This window comes from Temnothorax nylanderi, unplaced genomic scaffold (assembly GCF_030848795.1).
Source record: "Temnothorax nylanderi isolate EJ_2023f unplaced genomic scaffold, tnyl_v1.0 TNYL_tig0020_pilon, whole genome shotgun sequence".
In the NCBI taxonomy this organism is placed as follows: Eukaryota; Metazoa; Arthropoda; class Insecta; order Hymenoptera; family Formicidae; genus Temnothorax; species Temnothorax nylanderi.
In genome coordinates this window covers 1,972,003-1,993,756 of record NW_027249082.1, presented here as the reverse complement: position 1 = coordinate 1,993,756, position 21,754 = coordinate 1,972,003, and the positions used below count along the sequence as shown (strand labels likewise).

The 21,754-nt window shown below is 37.2% G+C and overlaps 1 protein-coding gene across 1 annotated transcript in view; it reads left to right on the top strand.

The window, feature by feature from the left end:
* The first annotated feature begins 15,951 nt into the window (after window positions 1-15,951).
* The window catches only part of Sha (shavenoid), a 70,768-nt gene continuing 64,965 nt past the window's right edge, over window positions 15,952-21,754 (top strand). The window contains exon 1 of the mRNA XM_071700069.1: window positions 15,952-15,979. The gene's annotated coding sequence lies outside the window, so the exon portion shown is untranslated. The remainder of the gene's footprint in view (window positions 15,980-21,754) is intronic.

The window sequence follows — 21,754 nt, the reverse complement described above, 5'->3', positions numbered from 1 at the left end:
GAGCATAAGGTATAGCAAAATTGGCCTTATTTTTGTATCCGGATAATTTTAATTTTATTATTAAGATACTCTAAACATAATATATTTCTTGGAAAGACTTTTGATTAATTGTAATAGCATTACATATGCATTGTTGGAATTCGCATAGACACAGATGTTGTGTGTGGATTTCAATGCAGCCGCGCGATATTTATTCTGCGAAAACATAAAAGATTCAAGCTGTACAATGTCGGCCAATTAACTCGAACGATGACATTGATATATTGACGCAAGCGTCTGCTAAGTTGTTTCAGACATTGCCCATTCAGTACGTTCAATGTAATAAACATTCTGGTTAACATTTTCGTGCTACTGTGTGTAATTAAAATGTAAATCGTCGGCGCGAAAACGCAACTCATGCTCCTCATTACTTACCAGCAATTCAATACTACAATTATAAAATATATAGGTATTAATTAAATGATTAGTTAGCGTCAATAAATGATGTCGATGAATGAAGGAGAATACAGACTCGAATGCAAAGGAAAGCGAGGTATTTCACATCTGGAAACACGTTGACTTTGATTTACGAAGTATGAAGCGCACATGGTACTCTGAATTAGTCTTAAATTAACATTATAAATTAAATTAAACATTAATTCTAATAAATGCATCTGCGCCCAAGCACTGATAATAATTTCAGAAAATTGCAGTACAAATAGGTCGATAATTAAGTAAAATTATTATAAATTACAGAATGATCAGAATATTTCGAAGGTAGCTTTGATAGAAATCGCTTTCTCTCTAGCAACTTATTTATCTAATATTATTTATCTATATCGAAATCACTCTTCGCAATCATTATATTTCCAAAATTAAATGTCTAGTCAACGCAACCTCAAATTAAAATTTGTTTAAAATCCGTTAATACGCGTAATTAAAAAAACTGCCGTATCGTTAGACATCTTACATATCTCTGGTTTCAAAAACTTGATCGATCACTCGTCCCAAGTTTTAAGACCCCAACATTCATCTCGGTCGTTACTCGATGGATTTCACGTACAATTTAGAGCCTCCGCACAAGAACTGTCGTATCGTCCATAAACATAAATTTCGGTCAACGCACAAGAAATCTGTATCCGAACGGATCGAGATGACGCCATGACGCTTATCTTGTGGATACAGATTTCTTGTGCGTTGACCGAAGTTTATGTTTATGGCCGATACGACAGTTCTTGTGCGGAGACTCTCAAACACTTTACGTAGCGGCCATAACACCGCGGCACCGGCGGTATTCCGTCAATCACCGCGCAACGGCGACGTCTCGACATTGCGAGCGTGGCGTACGAGGGGGACGCGCGCCTTCACAACAAAATCGAGCTAGTCACGCGTAAATGGCCTATCTCGTCTCGCACAGGGAGGAAAGGAGCGCGAGTCAAGGCGAGATGTGTCGTTGTTCTTCCTCGGCCCTCCCGCAACTCCCGCCGCGTTCGCTTCCTAGACAGATGGTCACTTCGCCACATGTTACCTAACTGTAGCCTGTCTTTAAGTACCATTCCTCCCGGTGGTATCGAATACTTCTTGCCGGAGATCATTGTGTAGCATCCTCCGGCTAACGTTGCACGATTCCCGCGCTCTACGTTCGCGCCAAGTTGTACGCTAACACGGTGGAAAACGCGATCATTCGAGACCGTTTCCGGTAGAGTCTCAGAGATGCACGAGAAGGATGACACTCGTGATACATTTTAAATAAATTAATGTAACTTCTTATTATACTCTTTTTTAAGTACGATATTTATCTGCATGAGATACTTTTTGTTTCCGAGTGACACGTTCGTCAATAATGTGAGGGGTTTATTTAAATTTGAGATCAATTTTTAGCGAGAATATTTGAGAATATATATCACAATCGATTCCCTAAGAAACTAAAATAAAATCGATATAAATTATTTTGAGAAGCTATCGCGAGATTTTAATAATATCTGTGTATATAAGTATCTATATTTGCATTTGTTAACACAAAACTTTATCAATGCGCGACGATTCGAGCGGCATCGCGACGGATTTAATCAGTAAACAGAATCGTGGTTAGCGGGTTAGCCGTGCACTTTAATATCCATCAGTCGCGAAGTACAAATTCGGCGTATATACATCGGTAATCCACCGAAATGCGAATTTCGTGAAATTCACTGAAATCTATCCGCGTGAGCAGTTGGCAAAGCTACGATTACATTTCCAGATATTGCGCTGGTATCTGTCTTTAATTCTAGCTCGCTCGTTCGGTCACTTGTGTCACGACACGAGATATTAATCGTACCTGAAATCTCTGTATCGTTTTCCATTCGCGCGGAAAAAGCGTGAAAATACATTTGGGAGTAACTGCCGTGTACCTATTGTTGTTGCGTAGTGGACGGCGCGTGGCGCGGCGCGGGCGGTGCGATTATCCTCGAATTCCTGTCGCTTTACTCCAGTCGCAAACATGTCGCGCACGTCGGATCGCTGCTGTGCGTTTTTAGCATTGTTTCTTCGTAACAAAGTGCGCGTCGCGATTCGATTGCTATCGGGAGGGCCGTATGATGTATCGCGCGATCGTCGTATGCTGTTGATTAGTGAACGTTTAATTAGATCGCGATCCAGTCTTTCCTCTCGCGAGTGTACGTCGCGTCGGTCGCGTCATCCCGCAGGGTTAACTGATTCGGCGTAGCAAACTCACGGACCGGAGCTCATCACAATGCAGACACGTAACATCTACATGCCATACATATATCTATCTACATTTTGTGAGTGTTGCTGCAGTGAACATAGTGAAATATAGTAAACAATTGAAGTAAAAGAGATAAGACGAAAAATCAGAATAGATGGAAGTTTGGAGATTATGTGTTAACAAGTTTTATTGAATCGAAAAGTTCAAAAGAACAAAGTTTAAAAGAAGAAGAAGTGAAGTAAAGTAAAATAAAGGAAAAGCTGCGTTTACATGAAGAAACAGCAACGGTGGGACCAGAGAGGAGGAGGAGGACCGAGGAGGCCTAGGAGGTGTCGGGCGACGGCGGAGCAATCGTTGGGTGAGTGTTTTATTGTTTATTTATTTTTCTTGTCACTTGAATTACGATCGTTTATTATCGCGAATAAACGCATTCCGATCGCGTTCCGTGCGTCATTTTATGTCACTGCATGATGTAGGATAAATTATTCTTGATTTTGTTGTTTCAAGCCATTTAAGCTATTCGAAATATTTAAGAAAATATTTATAATATTAATTAGTATACATGTAACATTTTCTCACCATGTCTCATCGGTTAATTAAACATCGGATAATTAAACGGTGCACTTCCGGGCTTCGACTGTTAAGGAGCTTTGTTTCTTTTAACGTAACAAATCTTAGAGAACAAATTTCTTCGCACTTGGCACAAAATGCAGGAACAGTCGTTAGGAATTTTTTCATACATTTATTTGAATTATTTGCGTAAGAGAATTAAAGAAATTTTTATTATCTCAAACTCGATAAAAGCTTTTACCTAGAAAGATCTTTTCAATAATTTTAAGTAATTATTTTATTAAACGTGTATTAAAAGAAAAAAGAAAAATCCAATGCGCGTAATAATTATTTTTCAAAATTTAATTATTTCAAGCATCGTTATAATTTCGCTGCATTTGCGTTTTACAGATTAACGTCGTGTTACAACTCCGCTGCTGCGCTACTGTGTCTGGTGAGTGCTGCATTATTTTAATTTAAATTTAAAGTAATGGATCTATGGAAGTATATTACAGATACATGTCTACAACCTCGATCCATTGCCTTAAAATAAATGATAGATAGATTAGTGTATGAAATTGATTAGACAAACTCGTGAGCGCGAGTAAAAGGTAATAGTAGGAAATATTTTCTAGATAAATTAAATTCAGTAAAAAGTTACAAGCGATTCTCACGAAATAATCGAAGTTAAATGGTTTTAGACGAGGATAAAACATCTTACAATGACAAGTAAATACAGGAAATGTGTGCTGGAATAGAATTTCTCGCGAACATGAATCCATCATTTTAACCATCCAAGTATCGTTTCACGCGAAGATTCTAATACGAAGTCTGTAATATATTTACTTTATACTTTCTCCAATTTTATCATACCTCCTCGCTCGATATACACGTTACACACATTCGTCCCAGTAATTACAACGAGTATGAGTTTTACAATTCATTTAATGATTTAAAGTCGCGTTAATATCAGGAAGAAGCTCGTACTTTTTCCATTTCCGCGCCCATTAACAGAGTGTTGTATAAGAGATACTGTACGTAAGCTGCAGTGAAATAAATGACAAAACGATATCGTTACAAGCATATCTCGAGGCCCGTCTTTACACGTTAATCACGTGTGATAATTAGTGCACATGTGTTGCAAACGCGTTCAGCACGAACTGCATTAACGGGACATTGTAAAAGCGCGAGACGTCATACTTAGTCGAAATCTTAACAACGGTTAATGACGATTATCGGAGGACAGGCACACCGCCGACTCACGAATTAAAATCTCGCGTGCGTGAATGCGCACGGGTGGGCACTTTTTCACTTATCTCGCACATTTCATCCAACTGAGACATAAATCCGACGTTGAATCGTCGGATATTCGTACTGCAGCGTTCTTCTAAGTGGTTTACTCGAGAAATATGGCCGGTACTCCCTTTTTATATGCCCCCGTAGGCCGGCCACATCCTTCTTCGTTCGCCTCTGCATTTCCGTCGTGTCCTCTGCTCGAGCGCGATTTGCACGCGCGATTTGCACGCGCGATTCCGCAGGTTGATCCCCGAAAACGTCTCGCGGAACGATGTGTCGTGCAGCGTGTTTTATTTGAAAGGAAAATTTACAATGCAAGGTGTTCGGTAATTGGACTATCGGCACGGCTAACACGGGTAGTTAGCACATAATATGAAGCAACGCCAAACGAGTCACGATAATATCATCTTGCGACGCGAAGCCAGAGATTTAATAAAGATACAACAGGGAGGCGGACAAGCGGACGAGATTAACCGGCGTAATGAATTTTCGGCGACGGTAAACGCGCGCATCCTCCTTCCGCTCCTCTGATCCCCGTCTCCTCAATCTTGTTTCGAAAATTAACGGTCCGCGCGAGGTGGGAACCGAAGGGTGGACGACGACGACGAACAAAAGAGAGAGAAAAAAATATGAAATTAAAAAAAAAAGGTACGAAGAAAGCAGATCGCATCACGTTAACTTGCGTTCCTGTGCACGACGGTGACAAATCGCCGCATCTTCGCACCGTGAGACGCGCATCAGCAAAGAATAACGAGGAAAAAGAGCACCTTGCCACGTTTTGATGTGGGATACGAATTCGCACTTTCTCGACGTGGAAGAAAAATAAAAAGCGGCGGAGATGACCCGCGCGCGGCGGTGGATTCGTTATATTGTGCATAAATCTCCCAGATTACTCGGGATTTATGGTTGTCTCGCATTCGGTCGCGTTTCGTCGCCGCTTCTTACGCGCTCTTTCTCATCATCCTCTGACCCCTGAACCTCGCTTCTTTTCATCCGCGTCCGCGAACGTAATAAGTCTTCGTGTTATAGAAGCGTCTTTAAATGACTCGCGACGTCCATTAATTCGTAAAGTACATGCCAGGTGTTAATACCAGTATATTTGTCACGAGTTATGAGATCGGAAATTAAAACCACAAAAACGTAACGTGATCATTGAGCAGTCAGGCGAGCAAGATAGTGCAGTCTTTAAATGTATGGAAAAAATATGCCGTATTATTTTGGATTTTCATACTTGATTCTTATCGAAATATTGATCGCTTTTAAATAACTTTCTTGCAATTATTATATTATTGTTTTCTTGTGAAAGTTATGCTTACCTTTTTAATTTCTCCAGCGATATCCGTCGATTTGTCGCAGCCTGTTTCGCACATGCACTGAGCTGACTGAGCCACCGATCGGTCGATCGGGGACAATCGGTGCGACCGTGACTAAACGCTAGGAGAGACCCGCAACGCGAACGGCGTTTTGCGAACCTGATATTTCTCGCGCGGAACCCCACAAATTAAGATACGCCGCGCGTCGCGTCGCCGCGGCACGCTCGACAGGCTTGCACCGTTATCTCTCTCGGAAAGCCTGCCCACTAAAGACACGTTCAGCCGCGGCAATGAGCATAAATCGTGGTTGCGGCCGATATCGGTTCTTTCCTTTTCTTTTAATTCGCGCTTTCCCTGGCCTCCGGACGCGCGGAGTGCATTATCGCGTTTCGGCAAACGTGCCGAAAATCGTGACCTTAAAATCCGGCCAAGCGCACGACATTCGGGTGTTATCAGCGCGGCGAGATTTCGCGCGTCTCATTAACTATATATATGTATGCGAAATGAATTTCAGTTGAAGACCGGAGGGGGATAAGTTCCTTAGAAATAAACGGCGCAGCGGTGTAATCATTCGCGCGGTTTATCAAGGTTACCTCAGAAGTGCATTCGCGAAAAGGAGAACTGCCAATTATCCATTAACCCTTCCGGGTGGCCAAGAGGCGGTTTTTGCCCAATATTCGCTCTCTCTACCGGCGAGAACACCGTCCAACCATCTGCATAGCCGGTTAAACGAATAAAAACTGTATACGTTTAATTGCACACCGGGTGGCCCCGATCGTATACCCCCGTCGAATATTGACGCTTCTGCCTCGTTTTTTAACTTATCAATGGATCGCTGCCCGTGGAATTTGATTTGATGTCAATATTCATAAACGCGCGGCCGCAATCGAAAGGGTCGGGGAGATGTCATTAAAACACCCATGAAATTATCAGGGAGCACGTTATAATTACTTTAAAATCTTATTGCAGCGCCGGGGATCTCGTAAATGACGCCGCGATGACACGTATGGGCGGGATACCTGATTCACAAGTGCCCTTCGACAGGTTTTTTATGAGATGTAGTGTCCAATGTAGGCGGATCAAGAAATCTTTTTTTTTTTTTAAAGAAGATGCGAACAATCATCTTTATATAGTAGTTGTATTGGTTTATTAGATAAAAAATAAAATTATATAAAATTGATTTATTATTAGGTAAAAATATATTATAGCATCATGCAGGATACAGCATTAGATAAATTTAGAATAAATAAGCAGCTTTAGAAGATATAAAAAATATATATTAAAAGAAATTAGTTTTAAACTAATTTAAAAAGAAAACATGCAAATAAAGAAAGTAAAGGAATAGTATGTAATGTCAAGAAATTTGTTTTTCTTTTGTATCGGAATCATCTCATTACGTTTGTACGGCTGCAATTAGCGTAAGATCACGGTATGGTCGCATTTTATTAACGCGCCGAACTGCCACTTTCGTGGACATCGCGAGAAATTTCGACGCATGACTTACGGGACATTGCTACTCCGAAATATTAAAAGTTTCATCTTTTACACGTGTCGGCACTTTACGTTTACGCTTTCCGGAAAGATCCGTCGGCATTTATTACGCGAAGCGGCGGGATTGTCAATAATTCAGATGGACTCATATAAGTGTGCCTTGTCATAAAGCGAGCGGTACATTTTATAAGCGACCCTCTTTTTAATATTTTAAGCGAGCAAGATCCAAACCTTGTCACTCAGTAATCAGGACCGGAATTTTCCATTAAGAACCAAGTTTCGATAGGTTAAATTAATTTAGATTTGAAAGGATTTAGAACCTCCGAGAATACTCTGTTTCGTTCTATAAATCGGATAAATTGTTCGTAAAATCGTGTTCGTAACAGTCCTCAGTTATTCGATTCGATTGCCACGGTCTTTAACGAGCCGCGATGAAAACTGGGTCCGACTGCGTGTTCATCCGTGAAAGACGACGCCACTGATCATGAAAATCGTAAATACGACAGTCGTACTTACTTCTTAGTCGCGCGGTCAACAAGGTGATGCGAGTCGTGCGAAAGTCGACCTCCTTACGAGTGTCCTCGAAACAATATAGCTTTGCATACTCCACTTGGACTTCGAATTTGCTCGATCGATTGCTTCTGGAAACGATAGAATCTTAGAAATAATTCCTCAGAATGGAAAAATTAACATCATTGAGCGATTTTTAACGCCTCATTTGGCGTACTCGACTCGGACGCGATGCGCGTAACGCGCACCGGAATAAGGAAGCGCTTCCTCTTCCTCGCGCCAGCGCCACGCCGCGCCGGGGAACGATCGTTGCTAGTCGCGATGAGAAAGAAAGAGAGAGAGAGAGAGAGAGAGAGAGAGAGAGAGACAACTGTGTGCAATAGCAGTTAGAATGCCGTAGCACAAGAGAGGTGCGACGAGGGAGGGCCTCTTCATCTCCTCCGCGACGCGCGGCGCGAGAACCCGCGGAAGAGCGAAGAGAAGGAGCGGCGCGAGCGAGAGACGTCGGAAGAGCGACAAGGATGCGCTCGCCGCAAGGACGAAGACGGAGCGGCGAAGCGCCGCCGAGGCTCGTGTCGTAGGCTCGACTTGTGTGCTCGCAGCCACAAACTACCCGACCACCACGCAGCACGGATCCACCACGGAAACCTTACCGTAGAGTGGTCTCTCCTCGTTACTCCACCCCGCCGCGTGACGCTATTCGAAGACACGGTCCCCTTCGTCCTTGCCGTCCCCTGCAATTCTGCGTGAACCTTTATCGGGACCGTTTGAAATTCGTGGCTTTAAAAAAGTATCTTTGGAGCGAGCGGACGAGAGAGATCCCGGAAGAATGGAAAACCTCAACGAGAGTATAATTTTTTAACTCTGTCTCTCATGCCACCGCTAATGGTACCGTTGGAACATGAAGAGGAAATCTCTAAGAGGGTTCGTCTGGAGATGCTGACATTGACATCGCTGTGGCATTGCGTGACGGGTAAAATAGCAAATAGAAGAAGTCGCGTACAGAGCGATTGGAGATTACCATTTTATTGCCTGATCGCCGATGTCACCTCTTTCTAGCGAGAGAAGAAATACATGAGCTAAAGGAGAGGCTACGTACGATCGCCATATTAAATATTTCCGACAAGAAATATAAGAGGCAATAAGATTCGCGAAATAATTAATTTTTCACGGATGAGAAACGATTTTACAAATTTTATTACGATATAACATATTAAAATTATACATTTCGATCTAAATTTACATAAACAAAGGTAGAAGAAGAGAAGAAATAAAAGTGTATCTCCCGAAAGCAAGTGCATCTGCTATACGTCGCTACATCAGTCTGCCTTCAATAGAATTCAGTTGCAAATTCATGGTCGGTTTCTTCGATTATGTCAGTCGAACCCCTTCATTTTATACGAAGAATGTGCAAGTCTTGTTATTGTAATATTTGAGAAGTGTAAGGTGCGATCGATTCTCCATTTTTTAATTTCTTTAAAACTTTGACGTGGACATTGAGACAAGTACTTGAAGATATCGTAAACTTCGCGATGTGAAATAGTTTCTCCAATGTTATATACGCGTACGTTAAGGTACCGTTAATTGACTTGTCGGATGTTTAACAATTAACCGTGACGGGGAACAGTGAATTAAATTCGAAAATTAACCGATGACTGCACAGTTGTTAAAATGCTGATTCCGAAGGAAATCGCATTATCGTTCCTGACAAACGTCATTCATGTGCTGCGGGGATCATTGATCATCTAGCTGCAGTGTCTAAAACCATCGATGAAACTTATTGCATGGCCTACCGTATCCAGCTGATATTTAACAGGTTAGCGAATAGCATTATCTCTTCTTTCGAAACAATTGATATTTTATTTTATTTTTCAATGATAAAACTATCTGCTTCTTCAGATATTTATCAGTTTACTTTTTATCGAAAAACAAAAAGTAGAGAAAAATTTTTTATTACGATTATTCTATTATTGTAGACCATGTTAACAATTTACGCAGCAATATTAAATTTATTGTGATAGTTAAAGAAGATAAATCGACGAGTTCTTTGTTTGCGCCTAATTCTTTTTATCATCATCTCACGGCTGTTATTAAAATTACAAGACCCACCTGCATATGACAAGTTGTCAACGATAATTGAGATTTACCATCGTGCAATCTACTCTTTCAAAAATTGACATGGGATCGATCGTGTCCAATTACGATACCGTTATCAATCATTTTTTAATATTGCGGACTCATTATTCCATATCAATTGGTGAAATTTCCTGTATCTTTTTGATCGAAACGATCGTCATCGATTCCGGTTCGTGTCCCGGTTCAAGGTTGAAATGTGCGAAGAATATTGTTTTACCGTCTCACATGCTCTTTCATATATATAAAGATTTCTATTAAAAATTAGTAAATAATACAATAATTCCTATCACCGTCAAAAATAATTATAATTATAATGAAATTACTGTATATTAAAATGACTATTTCGTTTATGCAAGCCATTTTCTTTGATGCAAATAAGCAGGAAGTTGATCTTTTCTAAAAGAATTACATTTTATAATAACATACGTGCATAAATATACTTTTGTACAATTTTATACTTTTATATAATCATAGAATTTTATAAAGATAAACAAAGATTTATTTTATAATATTTTAATTTAAATTTTATGAAGTGTTTAAATTTCATTCAGATATATAAAGATTGAAGACGAGAACGATTCGTGATGACTTTGTAATAGCATTATTTCCATACAATGCGACTCGAAAAGCACGTATAATAATATATAATTTTAATTAGAATTTTTTAAATATATTGTAAAAAATAATGAAGTGAATAATTACTTTCTTATCGAATTTAAACATAATTCATTTCTCCGGATGCTTCATTGATGTTCAGATTTCATCTTTAAGATAAATATCTTAGAGAATTGTGCAAGAATGCATTTTAATCATTAATTAGTAAAATTTATAATCTCAGTACCTTGGCACAAGTTTCGAAATTTTAAAATTCTACTATTTCTCAAACTTATTTCACTGTAATAACGCAAGGCAACGTTAGCGGCTGTAACTGTAATGCTCATCTTCGACGAATTACATATGCATCAACTCTTTAAGTATATAATCTTACTCATAAGTTTGTATGATAGAAAAGGTGCTACGTCATATCTTCGTTTATGTCGTATTCGAAAGAAAATATAAACAATTTCTGTCTGCAAATTTACAAAAAAATTGATCTACTTTGACTATGCTTATACAATCATATTGATCTTACAATATTACATTTTATTATACATCTTTTTTTTAATTCGAGCACGAATAATTTTTTATGTTCTATTGCGATTATCGAACGAAGTAGATTGTTCGACAAACTCTATTATCTTATTATTCCGATAATGACTTTAACGAGGAAGATAGCTCAACGGTCTCCGAGTAATTACATCTCGAAATTATATCGGAACCGTTAAAAATTATGATGGTTGTATCGGTACCGAACACCGGGTGTCCCATCAGTACCCCAATCTTCGGCTAATTAGCACCCGACATTTCTTCTTAAATCCGTAATATCGTAAAGTAAATTCGTAATAATCAAAGTAAGATCTACAAGAGATTTCCCAGTGATGACGCATTTTTCGTGAGTCCTGAAATTCCTCTGTCATTGTTCCCGGCGGCGAATGAGGGAACGATTTCCGATATGCGATCACTGATCTCGCGGTGCTTAGAAACGGCCTTGCAAGGCCGCGTAGACTCGCCATACCTACACACCCACTTTATTCCTGTAGAATAAGACAAACGAGACACCGATATATTGCGAGGCGCGATCTCGGCTGAGGAGCAAGTCCGCTTTCTTCGTCGTCTGATAGAACAGGTGGCCGTCTCGACGCCACGCCCCGTTGCTCCAGTTCCCTTGATCTTGGCCTTAATGCTTCGATCTTATTGCTTCTCTCGTTCATTTTCTATTTATTCTTCCGACGGTGAGTCTTAAACTTATCCGATGCATTATGGATATCGTCTCACGTGTAAAAAACATAATTAATTATCAAGATCGAAAGTTTATTCAATCAGTGTGTTGCCATTATCCGTGTGTTATAACTTAAAATTAGCGCGCGCACACACACACACACACACACACACACACACACACACACACACACACACACATATTCATAGTTTGCAATTAACTAACACATATTTCTTGTATCTCACATTCTTTTTATTAAATTCTTAATCATTAATAGTCTATTAAATTGAACTAATAATAAATATTATGCAATTATTGATAGTGGTATACTATAAATAATATTTCTGTTGAAATACATAAATTCAAATTGATCAAAGAATTTGTAATTCAAAAAACGTTGCAGTTGTGCACCCGAAGTTACCCCACCCCCCTCGGGAAAGACGTAGTTCTATGTCAAAAAGAGGCATTAAAAGAAATCTGTTATGTACATGCGAATATTACGCTTTATATTTATCTGAAAATGTGCGAAATTCCTGTAAATTAAACTCGTTTTATTTCAAGTACACGCGGGCATGCACGTACATATTTGCAATTGTATAAAATACAATGTAAGCTTCTGCATTTTGAAACGGCTGCTATTTAAACCCAGAAATGTTAACCGTCTTGGGAGGAGGCAGTAATTGTGACCGAAAACAGTTAAAAACAGTTGGTCGCGCGGCTCTCTCATGAACTCGCAATCAAATTTGTGACCGCGAGATACCTCATTAAAATCGCCAGCTGCGACGGTTCCGTTGATCACGAACCTTTTTTCGTTCGTCTCTTCCAGCCGCTGCGACGTCTCCCTTCGCGCGTGTTCCTGCGTGTTTCTTTAATTTTTATGCGACTGCGTCTCTGTATCACGTTCGAACGATTACCTCTCCGTAAATATATATCGGTCGCCATCAATCAACGCCGCTCCGCGCTCGTTCGAATCACACTAATTTAGCGCGCGACACGCAAGACACGTAATTAACGAGAGATTCAAGGGTTTCTCATTAAGAATACGCGTGTTTTCCATGTCATTTCCTTTTTGAGGATAGATTCTTTTTATGTCATGCCGAAAACGATGGAACCAAGATCGCGTATAGCGCGCGATTTTATTATTATGCATTAAAACGCGCAATAAGCAATATTTACTAGCGCGAATGATTTACCAGTGAGACTTCCGTATCGTCTTGCGATCCTGAACGCACGTCACTAGGAACGCAAGTACTTTTGAATAGATTTCACGGTCTCTCGTGGGAACCCAAGGGAAAATAAAATCGATGCAGGAAAGCATTTCAAACTCTCCCGTCTTCGACGACGCAATGGAGTGCGTCTTGCATTCCACGGTTTCGATTTTCTCACTCTGCGCTCGACTGCTCTTACGGCAATATTGACGAGTTATTATCGGCGAGATCGTCTCGCATTATTCAGTACGAAAAACTAGCATCGTAAACTAATGTTTTAACTGGAGCAGATTATTTGAACTACTTAGGCCTTTTTGTGTACATTTGCAGTTGCATTTCTGCTAAAAACTTGACTGAAATCAATCTTGAAACACCGCACGGTTCAATAAATAGACTTTGAGAATCAATTTAATATTCGTTACGTTATATTTGCAATCGCGATTCAATTGAGAAGTAATCAGAGGTTTATTTAAAACTTGGCCTGATTTATTGTTAATTTCTTACTGTTCAAAAATCGGTTGTTGTAGGATCACATATATATATGAGAATAGATTTTTAAATTATTAAAATTAAGGATTTTAGAATATTCTTTTTTATTACGACTTTTCTACTCCCTGGAAATTAATAATGGATGATAATTTTCTTGTATTACATGTTAATTTAATGCTTATTTGAAATTAATTTTTGCCAAGGAAAAATTTTTGATAAGAAAAATATGATTTGTCAGTCAAAATAAATTTTGTTTATCAAGAAATAAAATTTATCTTTATTTTGATTAAGAAAATGTGTGTGGGTAATTTACTTATTGAAATTTATATTATTATTTCCTTTATTGATTTTATATTCCGAGAACACCTTTTTTCCTTATTAAAATGATAATATAATCGAGATATTATTTGCGACAATTTAATTTGATTTTTTTCCGTTGATTAAAATCATAAAGTTCCACTTCTTTTTTGAATAAACATCTGGAAATAATAAGAATACATTAATTTATATAAATAGCTTATTCTCGATCAAAAAGAAGATAAATCTTCTTTTCTTAAATAATATATTTAATTTCTTAAATAATTTAATTTTTTAAGTAATATATTTAATAATTCTTTTTAAATAAAGTATATTTAATATTAACTATTTAAATTGTAATTAAAGCAAAGAATTAAATAATTCACCTATAGTTAAGATTTAATATACATTTATACATATTAACTAAATTGAATCTCTCAGTAATTACAATTTAAGTAATAATGATTTCCATTTTAAAACATTTTCTCGATTGAACGGAATTTAGTGAGTTCGCAGTACGATACGCAAAATGTACAGTAATAGTTATATATTAAACAAAGTAATTTGAAATCTTAGATAAAGAATTTTCAATTTATATTTCATATTTCGCCGGGACAACGAACTCTCAACGGTCGGCGTTTGATTTGTTTGTCGCGGTATCGTGCGACGCTCTGGGTGTCGTTGTTTAGCAAGGTCGCGCGCGCGGGCCGCGGGGTTCGCGTCGCGCGCCGCGCTCCGTGCTATCATTCGGTCACCGAATTTCGATCCGGCAGGCAGCAGCGAGAGTCGCTCCGTGTGTCGTATTACTTTTGCGATATCTTTCCGAGACGCGATCGCGATGATTGTCAGGATAAGATACTAGGTATCAATTCGTACACATTTATCAGTAATGAGTAACGTTTACCGATTAATTATTAAATTTGTACAACTTGTAACGAGAAACGATTTGCACGTTGAGCCGACGGCTTTTTATCCAAGTAGATATTTCACGAAATTAACTCATCTAAAATATGAATGTAAATCGTGGTACTTTGCGAGAGAGAGAGAAAGAGAGAGAGAGAGAGAGAGAGAGAGAGAGAGAGAGAGAGAGAAAATACGGCGTGATACGCGAACACCGGATAGAATAATTTAACAGGAAAAGCCGCGATGTATCTTACATTAATAATAATAATCGATTTGAAATACGAGAAAGACTATCCGGCGTGAATTTAATAAAGTACTAATAATATTTCGGGATAACGTCGGTTGGTGCGCGGCTTTGGTGTTTGTTTTTACTGTTAAAAATTAAGCAATTCGTACTATCGTACTTCGCAACTCGAACCGGCAAGAAGTAGAGAAAGTCGCTTATTATGCGTCGTTACATTATCTCTCGAAATGCGATCGGAAATTATCAGTTACTGTTACAACTAATGACAAATTATCGCAGTGAAGATTTTGTTCGCGTAATTTATTTCGCGTAAGGATCAGATTCACCACGAGGATTGTAAAATATCATTTCGTTTTATTGCGGACTAATAACTACTTCTTTACCGCAGGTGCTCGGATTCCAAGTATCTCGCGTCGCGTTTTATGTCGCCAATTTAAAAGTGATTTATCCATTGCTACTTCCGAATTAAGAACGCAAGATGACACGTGAATTGCCTGCCGGCTTGAATGATTTGCGTAACGGAAAGTCCTACGACATGTTAATAATGTTTCATGTGTTTCGCGGTATTTCAACGTCGCGTATTACGGGAGTGCCACGCAAAATGTCGCGCGATCGTAATTAACCGTTTTCGCGAGTGAAATATTATGTAAAGTGCAACAAGGAAATCTGAGAGGAAGAGGAGGAAGCCTGGGAGGCGTCGGGCAACGGCGGAGCAACCATGAGGTAAGTATTTTATATTTTATATATTACTCTGTACTTGCAAAATTAAGCATCTACTCCCTGTTTCTCTCATTTATTCCGATGATTCAAATAAGAGTTACAGATAAAAATATACTGTTGAAATTTTATATTGAAAAGGGAGAGTTTTTTAGTATCTTTATAATTATTTTATTAAATGTCTATTTAAAGAAAAATATAAAATTTGATGCAATAGTTTTGATTTTAATTTTAATTAATTACTTTATAATAATCGTATATGTATTTTACAGTTCAACGCAGTTTACGACGTAGACTATAACTCCGCTGTTGCGCATTGTATCGGTGAGTGATAAATTACTTTCTATTTTAAATTTACATAATGGATCTATATGTATGTACAAATTGCATTATATCTGTATCTAAAATGCACGTTGGAACTTAAGAATATATAGTTTTACAAACAAATGTGAGTTTTCATAGATCCTTAAAAATGGGTGGCTTAGAACAGATTAGAATGAATAAATAAATTAATACTGGAGAATGTATAATCATTCGATTTATATGCACTCGTACGCACACGAAAAGATCATAAAAGAGCTTTTTTGTTTAATACAAGATTTTTAGAAGACACAAAAACACATCATTTTCATGAACACCATGATGATATATTTATTATATTAATAATAACTCAGGCACTTTTTTGTAGCACGATATTATATGACATGTTATAAATGATTAAATTTCCGAATTTATTACTTAAATAAATAGAGGTAAATGAGAAAAAGAGGATGAAATAAAATAAAATAATAATAAATATAAAGTATTATTATTTTTAGTTAGTTATGTATTTATTCTTATGCGCGTCTAACTAACGATAATATGACAATAATTAAGCTTTGATGATAATTAAATGGATAAAAACTAGACAAATATATTTTTGCTTGTCTATGTAATATAATTGTTTATAATTAGAAATGGGAAATATGGTAAATGTTGAAGATATTGATAACGTTATAACTGTATGAAGGCATCATATTATTATTTACATATTAATTTTTATTTTTGTTATTTGTAAAATAAAAGAGTTCAATTTTTTAAATTCAACTTTCGACATTTTTAGAATGAGAATCTTTCTGAAATGAATCTTTTGATTGCTAAATAATAGTATTTTAATCAATACATAATTAACTTCTCTAGTTGTATTCTGTATTTGCCGCTTACGAAACTTTGATGGCCTTTACGGAAGTTTAGTAAGCCTGTAATTAGAGAGTCGTAATTTACTGTCGTAATTTTAACATAAAATCGAGGAATCACTTTTTTTACGCGGTCAAAACCAGCTCCGATAGCTTTACAGGTAGTCGTATATTCGCGCGTGAAAACACATGTTAATCAAGATACGTTACTTTTGCACTCGTGCGAAGTTATTCCTATTACTGCCGATTTCCATACGAAAGCTGTAAGTGCCTACTGTGGAAAAAGAAATTGGCACTGTAATGATTCGTACCGCGCGTTGTATGCTTATTTTACACGAATTTTCCCGCGTACACTATATGACTACAATGAGAAGGCAAAAGCTCGAACGTTCGAACGTAGATTTATCGCTCGTCAGTACGGGAAAGGTGACAATACACGCGGATGTGGATGCTGTCTTTGTCGCACTATCTAATAGAAGCGAGTATAGAAACAGGTGTGTGGCGGTTAGTGACACGCGAAAAAAAAAGTGACGCAAATTTCTCAAATCAAAAATTTTCCTAGTTTTACTTTCTAATTTATTAGACATTAGGTGATAATATTCTTGAATATTTCTACACATCACATTAAATCTCGTATTTTATTCCCTCGCCCCAGAGAAATAGAAATTACTAATAAAAAAATATTTAGAAGGGTCTTTGTTCTAAAAATGTTAAAAATGTGTTAAGTTAACTCTAACTTTTATTTTACGAATAATCTGAACAAAAATTAATATGTAAATGATAATATAAAACATGCTCTCTAAATCTGAATCAGTGAATAGTACTGCTGAAACAGGGAATAGTCACTGATACCAGTGTAAAGTATGTCACTGATTCGAATCTATTCACTGATTCAGATTTAAAGAGTGTAAAGTAATCATTTCTCTCATACTATCTAGTGCAGCTATAATTCCTCGGCTATTATAAATACGCTGATATTTTTTCTCGTGTTAACGGTTTGCCTGATTTTCCCCGTTTTTATGCGTCAAAGTGACAAGTATGCTCCGCTAAGTGAGAGATTATCATCCGGTTCTATCCGCAATGATACCTGTCGTCGCGAAAGCATTGTCGCTCGCTGTTACGTGTTTTGCACTGTAATAGGTATATATTCGGCGATATTATCGCGCGTGGCAATATCGATGTCTTCTTTAAGACGTGTCAGATGGTTCGCATGAAGTATTACTACCGCACTTGACCGCGAGAGTTATGGCTCGGAAAAAAAGTCGAGAGAAGGCTCGACATAATATTCAACGGTTATTTATTGGGTATCAACTTCTGGTAGTCAATTCCGATAGCATTAAATGCTCACTGCCTCCCTCCCGCAGAGATGACTGATTTGCACAGTCATATAGGTTTAGCGAATCCACACGGGTTTAATACATTGCAAAACATTCACATATATTATTTACTCATCATACACACGTTATAATAATGTAATAATGTAATAAACGTCTGAGGAAAGAAGCAAAATACAATTTAATTTAAGAATAATACGTGTTTGGTGAAGCAGGATATTGAAAACTAAATCTCATTTTTCATTTATATCTCTTAATTAAAAAAAAAGAACTTTGTCATTCTGTGCGTGTTAATGGATATTTGACACCTATCAAGAATGAGAACTTAAATAAATCGGTGCCGAGCAATTCATTTTAATTGAAAATGTATTTTTGGCTTCGAAGGAAAAGTAGGAATGTACAAAATATAAAGAACATAGCATATCGAAGAGTTGTTAACCGGAAAAATCTACGCTAGATTATTCACGTTAGTTAATTGTAGAATAACGAAAACGCTTTTACTTAGAGAGTGTTACAATATTCTTCACCTCGTTTATCCAACAACTTAATTGCGCGACATAATTTACGGAGATTTAATAGCATTTTGCCACTTTGGGAGTTTAATGACTTGTTATTAATAGGTGGGAAGTTAAAAGCGAGGACCATAACTTCATATAGGTTTTATTGTATTTTTAGTAGAATTATATGTAATAAATTATCGATTCAAATGTGATTACAAAATCCGATAATAATCGAAGTAGGTTAAAGTCAGTTGAGGCAAATTGTAAGGAATAGAGAATTATATTAGCAGAATGCTTTACATGACGTTGAGATTAATAATAATTATATTTTCATCCCATTTAATAATGATTATAAAATTATTTCATATCAGTTGAGATATCTATATATATATATATATAATTTTTAAATCATTTTATAATAAAACTATTAATTTTTTATAAGAAAATATTATAGGTTACATTTTTATCCGTCACTGTTACAATTAATTCGGTTGATTTTACACTTATCAATTCAACCGAATAGGAAATATATCAATCATACGATATATATTATTAATACTCTGTATCTATTACTTTCTTTAGCCGAGAATCTATTCGATCTCACTATTGTATTTTAATACTTCTATAAATAGCAGTTTATTATCCATGAAATTTCACACGATTTCTTTCTTCATGGTTTGAAAAATTAGAACGGAAAGCTTCTTTTAGCCTTGACACATTCGGTTTGGCTCGTATTAGTACATACAATGCTATTAAAATACATCGTATCGCGCGAGAAGGAAATTGACAATTAAGTATGTCCTTAAAATAATTATATAAATTACTCCTTTATCATCCGTAATTTTCTTCTTGAATATTTTAAAAGTATTCGAGTATTTCTCTTAATATTACGATTATATGTATATACGTAGTTAAATATGAAATATAGTTGCGCGGGACGACGATCATAAAAAAATCTTTATCCACCCTTGTGTAATTACACGTTGATTATTAACCGCGCGGTATCAAAAAAATCTACCGTACCGAATTAAAGATCATATCACGCACCTTCGAAAACTCGATGATTGATTTCGTTTACTTGCGCGATATCGGGATCCGGATGTGCATACGTGCCGACCGCGGTGATCGGCCAGGCAATTATGAAATTGTGATTAACGGTGAGTAATTACAAAGTCCGCTACCATGGTGATGGATTAATTACCAGGACCATTACACGCGCGACGTTTTCTCTCTCTCTCTTTCTCTTTCTCTTTCTTTCTCTTTTCTTGGAGAAAGAAAGAGAACTCTTATTTCTCCGAGCGCGCGCTTGCTCGCGAGAATGAAAGTGCGCGTCGTCATGACATGCTATTAACCCCGACCCATTGCAAATTTTAATTTTGCTTTTATTATACGCACTACGGAATTTCATTGACGGCGCGAGCATTATTTTACCCGTGAAACGGCTAACGAGACGCTTTAATCACAGGATGGAGCTTGTTCGCATGTCGAAGGCTCGACGGTAAAATTTTATAACACATGGGAAAGAATTTTACGCCAATTGAATAATTTAATAATAATATATTTGATATAAAATTAATAGATATTTGATAAAGTCTAATAGTCTAATAGTCATTTATAGGGGAAGTTTTAGGAGACAAGTATGTGAGTTTGGGATTGAAACAAATTGCGATTTTAAATAGTCATTGTTACAAAAAGTTATACGAACATTATTCTAACTCGGGACAATGACGTTATAATGATCTTAACAAATCGTAATAATTTTATAAAGAACTAAATATTCAACGAAAATTGAATATTAATGTCGATAAACTATAAATATTACAGCTGTGCGAACATCATTTATCACGAATTAATTTACACAAAGGTTTACATGTGAGGAATCACGCATTCTATAAATTCTCCGCGGTTGCTACTTTCGCGTTAACTTTTTCTCATGCCACCACATCGTTAGCTACCGGAGTACCGGCGTGGATTGATTAACTAGCGGCGATTAATTAATCACGGCGGCCGACTTCGTTCTGTTCTGCGAGTTTACATGAGCGCGTGTGCGCGTGTGTTCGTCGGTAGCGGAGGAAGAGCTTTGATAAATCAACGAGATTTCACGTGTCGGGGCTATTAAAACGTAGCTACTCATGAAACGCGTTGCACGTTGCTCGCTTAACATGCTCGCCATATGGGGTGTTAAGTCGCTGTTAAGGGCATGTGGAAAAATTTCAATCAACATCGACGCTGCTCGTCAACGTTCAGGCCCGTTGAGAATAAGGGGAAAATAAGTTTTCAATTGACGCCGCGTAAGATCAAAGAACTGTTAGCTGCTCGTAATTGCGGCTCTTGGTCCGGCTGCAACATGTGCGGTGCAATGTGCACAATGTACTTCATAGCTTTACCGAAAGACGAAAAACGAAAAAACTGGTCATGTGATTAACGATCGGGAATGATGAGTCTAATATGCGAATAGTGGAATCATACGCGGTATTCGTAAACATGTCGACGAATTATGACGGCATAAACATCAAATGAATCCAATGTACGAGCAAAATGATCAGCAGGACACATTTGTCTGTTTAATCTATTTAGTATTTAATTATCGAACTAACAAATATCTATATTACTTGAATAATACATTTTTAAAACAAATGGGTATATATAAGTGCATAACGATAGCACATATATCAGTATTTTTAATTATTCCATTACGAGAAAAAGAGAAGAGCATTGTCATGGAAGATAAAAAGAAAAACCTTGTATACAATACGATTAAAAGGATAAATTAAATGACATTATTAAAACATTTAATTTATATATTATTTTATTTTTATTTAACTTATATACAAAAATTTCTTAATCATAAACTACTTTCTAACAATTAGACTGCAGTAAAATAGATGATATAGACATCAATGGCAGAAAAATAGCACAATTATACAATTGCCGTGTGGTGACTCTAATAACTTCGTTAATTATCACCTGCTCGATTTACTGACACGTTTTTCCTTGCTGCAACTATTTCTCCACCTGCGTGTAGATCCTTTATTCTGAAGTTATGCTCTCTCGACTGATTCGCTATCGTTCTCAGCGGAATCCCTTTCA